The sequence below is a fragment of the Triticum urartu genome, chromosome 1 (assembly GCF_003073215.2).
Source record: "Triticum urartu cultivar G1812 chromosome 1, Tu2.1, whole genome shotgun sequence".
NCBI lineage: Eukaryota > Viridiplantae > Streptophyta > Magnoliopsida > Poales > Poaceae > Triticum > Triticum urartu.
Window position 1 is genome coordinate 338,511,981 of NC_053022.1, and position 13,033 is coordinate 338,525,013.

A 13,033-nucleotide genomic window follows, 5' to 3' on the forward strand; every position below is an offset into this window, starting at 1 on the left:
TCATTTGATAAATGGGATCACATCATTAGGAGAATGATGTGATGGACAAGACCCATCCATTAGCTTAGCATGTTGATCGTTCAGTTTTATTGCTATAGCTTTCTTCATGTCATATACATATTCCTTCGACTATGAGATTATGCAACTCCCGGATACCGGAGGAATACCTTGTGTGCTATCAAACAGTCACAACGTAACTGGGTGATTATAAAGATGCTCTACAGGTATCTCCGAAGGTGTTTGTTGGGTTGGCATAGATCGAGATTAGGATTTGTCACTCCGAGTATCGGAGAGGTATCTCTGGGCCCTCTCGGTAATGCACATCATAATAAGCCTTGCAAGCAATGTGACTAATGAGTTAGTTGCGGGATGATGTATTACGAAAAGTAAAGAGACTTGCCGGTAACGAGATTGAACTAGGTATGGAGATACCGACGATCGAATCTCGGGCAAGTAACATACCGATGACAAAGGGAACAACGTATGTTGTTATGCGGTTGACCGATAAAGATCTTCGTAGAATATGTAGGAGAAAATATGAGCATCAGGTTCCGCTATTGGTTATTGACCGGAGAGGTGTCTCGGTCATGTCTACATAGTTCTCGAACCTGTAGGGTCCGCACGCTTAACGTTCGATGACGATTTTATTATATGAGTTATGTGATTTGGTGACCGAATGTTGTTTCGGAGTCCCGGATGAGATCACGGACATGACGAGGAGTCTCGAAATGGTCGAGAGGTAAAGATTGATATATAGGATGATGGTATTTGGACACCGGAAATGTTTTGAAGGGTACCAGATACTTATCGAGTCACCGGAAAGGAGTTTCGGGCACCCCCGGCAAAGATATGGGCCGTATGGGCCAAGTGAGGGAACACACCAGCCCTGGTGCGCCCCTACAGAGGCCAGCCCTATGAGGAGGATAAGGAAAGAGGGGAGGGCAAGGAAAGTGTGGATTAGGATGCCTACTTCCTTCCCTCTCGCCCCTGTTTCCTTCCCCCTCGGTTATATATGGCAGGGGGCGCGCATGGCTGTATATATATATATATATATATATATATATATATGAGGAGGGGGCGTCTAGAACACACATCAACAGTTGTTAGCCATGTGCGGCGCCTCCCTCCACAGTTTACGCCTCCGGTCATATTCACGTAGTGCTTATGCGAAGCCCTGCGCGAATTGCTTCACCATCACCGTCATCATGCCGTCGTGCTGACAAAACTCTCCCTCGACACTTTGCTAGATCAAGAGTTCGAGGGACGTCATCGAGCTGAACGTGTGTAGAAATCGAAAGTGTCGTATGTTCGGTGCTTGATCGGTCGGAACAAGAAGAAGTTCGACTACATCAACCACGTTGTCAAACGCGTCCACTTTCGTTCTACGAGGGTACGTGGACACACTCTCCCCCTCTCATTGCTATGCATCACCTAGATAGATCTTGCGTGAGCGTAGGATTTTTTTTTTGAAATTCCATGCTATGATTCCCAACAGAACTGTTGCTCATTGATGACGTCTTGCGGGAAGTGTTTGGCGCCACAGCGCCATGGCTTCCTCGTCCATCTCGGACAGGCTGTGATGGTGCTCCCGCCTCCGGTTCTCACGATGATCCTCGTCGGTGATAAGACGTGGGGGAGGTGCCAACTCCTGCGCCTGCTCCCGCGTCGCCACGTTCGGAAAGTTCATGTCCAAACGGGACCGCCGGAGGCCCCATGCCGCAGCGTCGTACGCGCGGGCGCCCTCCTGGGCGGTGTCGAAGGTTCCGAGGCCGAGGCACATGTCATCGGAACGAATCTCGGCAGAGTAGGTGTCGGACACACGCACGCGGACGCCACGGTAGCCCAAAGCTCCCCGACGGCGCAGCGGCATGGTGGCGCGGTGGTGGCGTCTCGGCGGCGAGGAGAGAAAGCGGTAGAGGGAGCGACGAAAGAGCGCTAGAGGATGCTGCAATTTATAGGCGCGTCGGATGCAGTGCACCAAATCTAGCGCGAGAGCTCCCGCTTTCTGCCGTGCGCGCAATTGTTTCCCGCGTCCGCTAGTTTCCCGTCTCTGCTAGAGCACGCGAAAATGTCCCACGCGCGCTAAAATGTGAGTTTACCATGCGCGTGCGTCTTTTGGCGCCGCTGTTGAAGATGCTCTAAAGGGGATAGGGTTTTCGTCATGTTCTTTTGCAGAAAACCCCTTGATGTTTCATGAATCAACCCATAACCCAAGAATTTAGTGAGAAAAGAAGTTTGTAGTGTTTCTTGGTCTCGCTCGATTTTTTAGAATCCTGGTCTTGCCCGACTTGACAGGTACTCCCTCCATTCCAAAATAGATGACTCAACTTTGTACCAAAGTTAATACAAAGTTAAGTCATCTATTTTGGAATGAAGGGAGTAGATTTTTATTCACTGGCGGCGGAACCAGCGCCGCGAGATCAGGGACCCAGCTAGCGGCAAGGAATCGACAATAACACCATCCTGGCCGGCGACAATGCGATGTATAGTTGAGAGGTACATGGCTGCACGCTTGCATATTTTTTATCTTAAAGGCACCATGAACGACGACTTCTCTTTTTGGCCGGCGAAAACTAGATCATCGACTTCTAAGAGCATTTCCAGTCGTTTGGTCCCCAACGCACCCGATGAATGCCTTTTGGCATATACGCCGGTGGTGTTTTCACCTGGAGGGCAATTGAATTTTTAGTTGCGCCCCCAGGTTTCAGCCCCGGAAGCCCAAAAATTTGAATTTGTCTTTCCCACTGCCAAAAAATGCCACATGTTCGGTGTTCATCATGCCACAGGTCGGCGATCAAACATATCTAAAAGTTCGACGATCAAAAGGAAGGAATCATGGACATGAAACATATCAAACGGTAGGCTACTCTGTCGTGGGAATGGCCTAGGGCAGCGTGGGCATGGGCGCAGCTTCAATGCTCGGGCTCGGCGTGGCTTTAGTGCTCGGGCAGGGCATCGGCGGCGACAGTGGCGTGGTAGAGGCGGCGGTTGCTGCCTGTCTGGGCATCTGGTTCAAGATGAGGTCACGCTCCGTCAGGGACCACGCCTTCACCTGCTCGTCCATCATCGGCATGTCTGCCGCCATCAAGAACGCCAGGTCGGTGTTCCTTTTATTCGCGGTGACGTTGGTCCTGAGAAGGTTGAGCTTGATGTCCTACTTCGTCATCAACGTCGACCACCTCGCATCGGATTTCTCCTCCCTCTTGGCGGTGTTGTCTTTGGCATCGGCGATGCACTGCTCGATCGATGATTGCAGCCATTCGGCAGCGGGTGCCGCATCCCTCGCCGCCTTGGCTCTTTTGTTGCCATCAGGGCGCCCTTCTACCGCCACCGGGGCAGGCGCGTCCGGCTTGTATGTCTCCTTAGCATTTGCGAGAGTGAGCCGGCACTCCCTCCACTTCTCGCACGACTCGATCCTGGAGAACACGTGAAGGAACTTGAACTCTTGGTTGTTGTTGTCCTGGCGAAACATGTTGAACACACTACAGGAATCAGACACTTTGTCATCTACCATGGCGGACGGCAAAGACCTTTGCCGTCAGCCAGCATATGACAACAGGTCTGGCTGAACAAGCTACGGCAAAGGCCTCTTTGCCGTCTGCTGGCGGACGGCAAAGCTAAAATGGTCTTTGCGGCAAACAGCCTGGATGGCACACATGGAAGGTTAGGTCCGTTAGGGGGTTAATGGCGTGCTTTGCCGTCTGCTGGAGGATGGCAAAGACCTTTGCATCTTTGTCGTCTGCTAGCTAATGGCAAAGAGCCCATGTAGGCCAGCCCAGGTAGCTGACATGTGGCATGCTATGCCGTCAGCTGGCTGACGACAAAGAGGCAAAGGTCTTTGCCGTCCGCCAGCGGACAGCAAAGCAACCATATAGGCCAGGCCAGTGCCCGCAGGTTGCATAGGTAGCTGACACATGGTAGCTTTGCCGTCCGCTGGCTGATGGAAACGCTCTTTGTCATCCGCCAGCAGATCACAAAGAGCCTGTACAACCCATGTTTTTTCTTAAATTCATTCAATTTAATAGAATTTCAAAGATATATATATACACATTTGAAGATACTTTCAACAAGCATAACAACACATATACATATCAAATCATATATGTGCCATATGGATATGATCATCCAACACATATACATACCAATGAAAAGTCCATATACAACATATCCAACAACAAGCATACAATGGTTTCATCCATACATACATAAGGTAGCAAGTTTCACATTGTTCATCCTACAAAATCAAAACAAAAAGGAAGCACAAGGAGAAGAGTAGACTCCATCAACGCAAGCTTCCTCATCGAAAGCAAATCTGCAAATTGGAAAAGATGAAAGTTAGAAGAAGAAGAAGAAATATTCTTCTCTTTCTTTTTCTCCTCTCCTCTTCTTTATCTTCTTCTTCTTCTTCTAACTAATGCCATTTTTATCTAACTTAGGTAATTATGCCATTAGGAGGAAAATAAGCTAAGTATACATTTGTTAAGCAAAACACTAGAGAAAACTTACCCTCCTCACAACAAATGTGATGAAGATCGCAACAAATGTAACAATGGATCCAACGGCATAATGATACCAAGCCTCATTATCAATGGCATATTTTCTAATCTTTTTAAGCTTCAAGCGCATTGCATCCATCTTCAAGCACATTGCATTCATCTTCATCTTGTGATCATCGACGACATCGGCAAAATACAACTCCAATGTCATCTTCTCTTCTTCAATTCTTTTAATTTTTTTCTTTCAAATACTCATTTTATTTTTCAACTAAATTTAACTTCTTGACAAGACGGTCGGTTTCAAATTCCATTTCACATACCTCCTAGATTAGAATATCTCTATGTCAACTTGATGGCCATAATTGTCATAAATGCGAAATGCAACAAAGAGTTATAAAAGAGAATTTACCACATCCGAATCATAAAGCGGGCGAGGGCCGACGGGAACGGAAATCAAGACCATGGCACTACGTATAAGAAACAATCATACAAAGTAAGAAAATTATACAGTTAACTATATAAATTATACAATCATACAAGTAACTATGTAAATCAAGTGCAATATAAAAAATTGAATACCTAATAATAATCTGGATCATTGGGTTCAATAAATGCTCCGGGATTAATAAATGCATCATCATCATCACTATCAGTAATGACGTGCTCATCATCATCATTAGTAAATGCATCATCATGTGGAAGGCCACCTTTACGTAATCGGTCAATTATTGACAGGTCATCCGCAGCAGTAACCTCTTCTAGTTCACGCTCTTCTTGTTTCGGCTCAAGGGTGAAGTCGGGTTCACAGTCGCTGTCTACTTCAATGTTCTAGGGTGAAGTAGAGTGGTTCTTGAAACGTTTTTTTGGAAAGACGTGTTTCTTGGAAGAATTCTCCTTCATATGTGTCTGGGTTAATGTGAGGTTCATAATCCTCTTCATTGGGGGGAGGTGGTCTAACACGTGGCAGCACTTCACAAACGACATCCCAACCATTGAGATTTGGATCACTTTGACAGGCCCACAGTAGATAGAAAACTTGGGTTGCATGTTGAGCCATAATATAGACATCGGGAACATCCAAATGGGTGCTTTGTTTGATTTCCACTAGCCCTAAGTGTTCATGAGTCCTTCTTGTCTCCTTCGGCCGGAACCAATAACATTTGAAGACTACAACGTTTGGTGGGTTTGCACCATAGAATTGAAGTTCATAAATTGCTTCAACTCTTCCATAATACTCGGTATCTCCTTCGCCGATAGCAGAGACACAACAATTTGTCGACTTTCGGTCGGCCATAGATAGCTCTTTGCCATAGGTAAGACAGCGATACCCGTTGATGTCGTATTTGTCAAATGAATGGACCTTAAAGTCAAAACCATTAGCAACTTGTCTCAATTCGGCATCCATTAACTCTGAATTAGCCTACAAGTTTAATACGAAAGGGATTGTTGCATTAGCCACAAATTAGATGAAGAAATGAAATGGTCTAATGGAAATTACTGTTTGTTTGAACCAAGAGATGAAACCGGGATAGCCGTCTCCATGCTTTGCCAGAAGCTCATACTCTTTGACGGAATCCTTTTGGATCACCGCTCCATACGAGAATTTGGTGACATATCGACTATATCAAATTTATCCGGGAATAAGAGCAGTTCAAAGGAATTAGAAGTTGCGAAACAATGTACCGAGAACTTACTCAATGTACGGCCACACTTCTATTAGGTTGGTGAAGATATACAACGAAATGATCTGCCATTCTTCGAAATCCAACGTTAAGGAATTAGAAGCACCGGCTGGTGAGAGATCCCCTTTGAATAGGCTGAGGTTGGATCCACCCTTTGTAGGGTCGTCAGGATTGTACCGAGGCTTTGGATTATGCAAAGGACGATTTTTGGCTTCATAGTGTGCTGTCACGAAGTTTGCCGCCTCCTCAGTAATGAATGCCTCAGCCATTGATGCTTCAATTCTACGTTTATTTTTACATTTTGCTTGTAGCGTCTTCTGCATCCTCTCAGTTGCGTAGCACCAACAATTTTGCACGGGCCCCCCAATCTTGCCTCGGTTGGGAGATGCAAAATCAAGTGCTGCATTGGATTAAAGAAGCCCGGCGGAAAGATCTTCTCTAACTTGTAGATCAACTCCAGCGCCAACTCTTCCATTTCTTCTAGCAGGCCAGGCGATAGTTCTTTCGCACAAAGAACACGAGAGAAATAGCTCAGCTTTGCCAGTACAAGCCATTCATCCTCAGGGATGAAGCCACGCAACATCACCGGCATTACCCGCTCAATCCATATGTGCCAATCATGACTCTTGAGACCAAATATCTTCAATTTATCAAGACTCACTCCCCTCTTTAGATCCGCGGCATACCCATCGGGGTCTGCTGTTGCACCCACAAGATAATTTCCCTCATAGCTGGCCTTCCAAGATTGAACCATGCCTTTGGCTTTGTCCAGTTCTGCTTTCCTTTCGGTTCTTTCATGTTTTGTAACGGCCTATCACATAGCACCTCCAGATCGACTCTAGCCTTAGTATTATCCTTTGACTTCCCATCTATGCCAAACAATGTACCAAAAAATGCCTCGGCGATATTCTTCTCAGTGTGCATCACGTCGATGTTGTGTGGGCAAAGGAGGTCTTTGAAGTAAGGCAGATCCCACAAGCATGTCTTGTGAGTCCAGGCATGTTTCGAATTATACCCCTTGAAATACCCTGGACGCTCTGGATCTGGCTCGGGAGCGTTTAACTGATCCAGGGTCTCTTGGCCTGTCAGCAGGTGGTGTAGAGTTTTTTACAACTCTACCTCTGATGAAGTTCTTCTTGTCTTTCCTGAACTTATGGCGAGGATCCAGGAACTGTCTATGCATGTCGAAGCAAGAAAACTTGCGACCGGCCTGAAGCCAACGAAACTCAAGAGCTACCTTGCGTGTGGGGCACGGGAACCTTCCATGCACACACCAGCCAACGAATAGCGCATATGCCGGCAAGTCATGCGTCGAGTACATGTACCAGACACGCATTATGAAGTTCAGTTTGCTAAAGGCGTCGTATGTCTTGAACCCATTATCCCAGGCTTCTTACAATTCGTCCTTCAGCGGCTGCATGTACACATTCATATTCTTTGTCTGACTAGTACAGGTTTGCAGGTCGTACATGGCCTTTGGGTAGAAAATGTCCAAATACTATCATCATTGTGTTGTAGCATTCTCTACCAAAGTTGAATTGAGCCTTCAGAGCCATTATTTGTGAGATGGCATCCAGCTGACAAAGCTCAGTGTGCTCGTGGAGAGGACGTTTTGAAGACTCCAACATTCATTGAAGGCCTTTGCATATTCCTCCATCTCATCGTTCGAGTCCCGAGTATCATCAAAGTCTTGCACCATATCTTGCATCCCAGTAACCATGCTCGTCGGTGCGACGACGAAGCACCTCAGCACTGGCACGTTGGGCAGACTCGCCATGAAATGTCCACACCATATAACCTGGTGTAAAACCCCTCTTCTGCAGGTGTTTACCCATTTCATCCTCTGTCCTCTTGTGCCAATTGTTGCACCAGGCACAGGGCACCATGTTGTCCTCTGGCCATTTGCAAATGCGGCTCTCAAAGAACCCTTGGTTTTTGCTAACCATTCAATGGCCATGTCTTTCTGAGTAGTGTGGCAGGTGTACATCCATGCACGATCAGTCAGCATGTATATATTCATCAGTTAATGGAGTTTCTCACTTTTATTACATCCATGCAACCTAGACGCTAATAGGTAAAGATAGGTCCTAATCCCACCGAGTATGTGTAGATTGGGTTCGTTTTCCCATGCTCTGCTCCGGATCCGACAGGAAATTTTGGTAGCACCTCCCCGCTGTTCTCCTGATACATGTCTCGGCAATAAGCAGAGAGGATGTGTACCCGAAGAACAATAGGGAGGCACTGACGAAATTCTACATCGGATCCGCAGCGGAGCATATGGGAAAACGAACCCAATCTACACATATTCGGGTTGTCCATGGATAATGTTGGACAATTCGAAAGAATAACGGTTATAGATATGCAAATGCATGCATATTTATAGATGTAACCCTTGAAGGAAATATGCCCTAGAGGCAATAATAAAGTTATTATTTATTTCCTTATTTCATGATAAATGTTTATTATTCATGCTAGAATTGCATTAACCGGAAACATAATACATGTGTGAATACATAGACAAACATAGTGTCACTAGTATGCCTCTACTTGACTAGCTCGTTGATCAAAGATGGTTAAGTTTCCTAACCATAGACATGAGTTGTTATTTTATCAATGGGATCACATCATTAGGAGAATGATGTTATTGACTTGACCCATTCTGTTAGCTTAGCACTTGATCGTTTGTTTACTGCTATTGCTTTCTTCATGACTTATACATGTTCTTATGACTATGAGATTATGCAACTCCCAAATGCCGGAGGAACACTTTGTGTGCTACCAAACATCACAACGTAACTGGGTGATTATAAAGGTTCTCTACAGGTGTCTCCGCTGGTACTTGTTGAGTTGGCATAGATCAAGATTAGGATTTATCACTCCGATTGTCGGAGAGGTATCTCTGGGCCCTCTCGGTAATACACATCACTATAAGCCTTGCAAGCATGATAACTAATGAGTTACTTATAGGGTGATGTATTACAGAACAAGTAAAGAGACTTTCCAATAACGAGATTGAACTAGGTATTGGATACCGACGATCGAATCTCGGGCAAGTAACATACCGATGACAAAGGGAACAACGTATGTTGTTATGCGGTCTGACCGATAAAGATCTTCGTAGAATATGTAGGAGCCAATATGAGCATCCAGGTTCCGCTATTGGTTATTGACCGGAGACTATGTCTCGGTCATGTCTACATAGTTCTCGAACCCGTAGGGTCCGCACGCTTAAAGTTCGATGACGGTTATATTATGAGTTTATGTGTTTTGATGAACCGAAGGAAGTTCGGAGTCCCGGATGTGATCACGGACATGACGAGGAGTCTCGAAATGGTCGAGACATAAAGATTGATATATTGGAAGCCTATATTTGGATATCGGAAGTGTTCCGGGTGAAATCGGGATTTTACCGGAGTACCGGGGGTTACCGGAACCCCCCGGGGGTTTAATGGGCCAAGATGGGCCTTAGTGGAGAAGAGGAGGGGCGGCCAGGGCAGGCGCGCGCCCCCTCTCCCTCTAGTCCGAATTGGACAAGGAGGGGGGCGGCCCCCTTTCCTTCCTCTCTCCCTCCTCCTTCCCCCTTCTCCTACTCCAACTAGGAAAGGAGGGAGTCCTACTCCGGTGGGAGTAGGACTCCTCCCTGGCGCGCCTCCTCCTGGCCGGCCGCCTCTCCCCCTTGCACCTTTATATACGGGGGCAGGGGGCACCTCTAGAGACACAAGTTGATCGTAAAGATCTCTCCCAGCCATGTGCGGTGCCCCCCTCCACCATAATCCACCTTGGTACATACTGTAGCGGTGTTTAGGCGAAGCCCTGCTGCGGTAGCTTCATCAACATCGTAACCACGCCGTCATGCTGACAAAACTCTTCCCCGAGCTCTACTGGATCATGAGTTCGCGGGACGTCACCGAGCTGAACGTGTGCTGAACGCGGAGGTGCCGTACGTTCGGTACTAAGGATCGGTCGATCGTGAAGACGTACGACTACAACAACTATGTTGTCATAACGCTTCCGCTTAATGGTCTATGAGGGTACGTGGATGACACTCTCCCCTCTCGTTGCTATGCATCACCATGATCCTGAGTGTGCGTAGGAAATTTTTTGAAATTACTACGTTCCCCAACAGTGGCATCCGAGCCTGGTTTTATGCGTAGATGTTATATGCACGAGTAGAACACAAGTGAGTTGTGGGCGATACAAGTCATACTGCTTACCAGCATGTCATACTTTGGTTCGGCGGTATTGTTGGATGAAGCGGCCCGGATCGACATTACACGTACGCTTACGCGAGACTGGTTCTACCGACGTGCTTTGCACATAGCTGGCTGGCGGGTGTCAGTTTCTCCAACTTTAGTTGAGCCGAGTGTGGCTATGCCCAGTCCTTGAGAAGGTTAAAACAGCACCAACTTGATGAACTATCATTGTGGTTTTGATGCGTAGGTAAGAACGGTTCTTGCTCAGCCGGTAGCAGCCCGTAGCAGCCCGGTTTTTGCAGGGCATGTTGTGATGTGATATGGTCAAGACATGATGCTATATTTATTGTATGAGATGATCATGTTTTGTAACCAAGTTATCGGCAACTGGGAGGAGCCATATAATTGTCGCTTTATTGTATGCAATGCAATCGCCCTGTAATTGCTTTACTTTATCACTAAGCGGTAGGGATAGTCGTAGAAGCAATAGTTGGCGAGACGACAACGATGCTACGATGGAGATCAAGGTGTCACGCCGGTGGCGATGTTGATCATGACGGTGCTTCGGAGATGGAGATCACAAGCACAAGATGATGATGGCCATATCATATCACTTATATTGATTGCATGTGATGTTTATCCTTTATGCATCTTATTCGGCTTTGTTTGGCGGTAGCATTATAAGATGATCTCTCACTAAATTTCAAGATAAAAGTGTTCTCCCTGAGTATGCACTGTTGCCAAAGTTCGTCGTGCCGAGAAACCATGTGATGATCGTGTGTGATAAGCTCTACGTCCATCTACAACGGGTGCAAGCCAGTTTAGCACATGCAGAATACTTGGGTTAAACTTGACGATCCTAGCATATGCAGATATGGCCTCGGAACACTGAGAACGAAAGGTCGAGCATGAATCATATAGTAGATATGATCAACATAGTGATGTTCACCATTGAAAACTACTCCATTTCACATGATGATCGGTTATGGTTCAGTTGATATGGATCACGTGATCACTTAGATGATTAGAGGGGTGTCTATCTAAGTGGGAGTTCTTAAGTAATATGATTAATTGAACTTAAATTTATCATGAACTTAGTACCTGATAGTATTTTGCTTAACTATGTTGTTGTAGATAGATGGCCCGTGTTGTTGTTCCGTTGAATTTTAATGCGTTCCTTGAGAAAGCAAAGTTGAAAGATGATGGTAACAATTACACGGACTAGGTTCGTAACTTGAGGATTATCATCATTGCTGCACAAAAGAATTACGTCCTGGAAGAACCGCTGGGTGCCAGGCCTGCTGCGGATGCTGCTGACAACGTTAAGAACGTTTGCCAGAGTAAAGCTGATGACTACTCGATAGTTCAGTGTGCCATGCTTTACGGCTTAGAACCGGGACTTCAACGACGTTTTGAATGTCATGGAGCATATGAGATGTTCCAGGAGTTGAAGTTAATATTTCAAGCAAATGCCCCGATTGAGAGATATGAAGTCTCCAATAAGTTCTATAGCTGCAAGATGGAGGAGAATAGTTCTGTCAGTGAGCATATACTCAAAATGTCTGGGTATCATAATCACTTGACTCAACTGGGAGTTAATCTTCCTGTTGATAGTGTCATTGACAGAGTTCTTCAATCACTGCCACCAAGCTACAAAAGCTCCGTGATGAACTATAATATGCAAGGGATGAATAAGACTATTCCTGAGCTCTTCGCGATGCTAAAGGCTGCGGAGGTAGAAATCGAGAAGGAGCATCAAGTGTTGATGGTCAATAAGACCACCAGTTTCAAGAAAAAGGGCAAAGGGAAGAAGAAGGGGAACTTCAAGAAGAACGGCAAACAAGTTGCTGCTCAGGAGAAGAAACCCAAGTCTGGACCTAAGCCTGAGACTGAGTGCTTCTACTGCAAAGTTACTGGTCACTGGAAGCGGAGCTGCCCCAAGTATTTGGCGGATAAGAAGGATGTCAAGGTGAACAAAGGTATATGTGATATACATGTTACTGATGCGTACCTTACCAGAGCTCGCAATAGCACCTGGGTATTTGATACTGGTTCTGTTGCTAATATTTGCAAACTCGAAACAAGGGCTACGGATTAAGCGAAGATTGGATGCGCGTGGGAAATGGTTCCAAAGTTGATGTGATCGTCGTTGGCACGCTACCTCTACATCTACCTTCGGGGTTAGTTTTAGACCTAAATAATTGTTATTTGGTGCCAACATTAAGCATGAACATTATATCTGGATCTTGTTTGATGCGAGACAGTTATTCATTTAAATCTGGGAATAATGGTTGTTCTATTTATATGAGTAATATCTTTTATGGTCAATGCACCCTTGAAGAGTGGTCTATTTTGTTGAATCTCGATAGTAGTGATACACATATTCATAATGTTGAAGCCAAAAGATGCAGAGTTGATAATGATAGTGCAACTTATTTGTGGCACTGCCGTTTAGGTCATATTGGTGTAAAGCGCATGAAGAAACTCCATGCTGATGGGCTTTTGGAATCACTTGATTATGAATCACTTGATGCTTGCGAACCATGCCTCATGGGCAAGATGACTAAGACTCCGTTCTCCGGAACAATGGAGCGAGCAACTGACTTATTGGAAATAATACATACTGATGTATGTAGTCCGATGAGTGTTGAGGCTCGCGGCG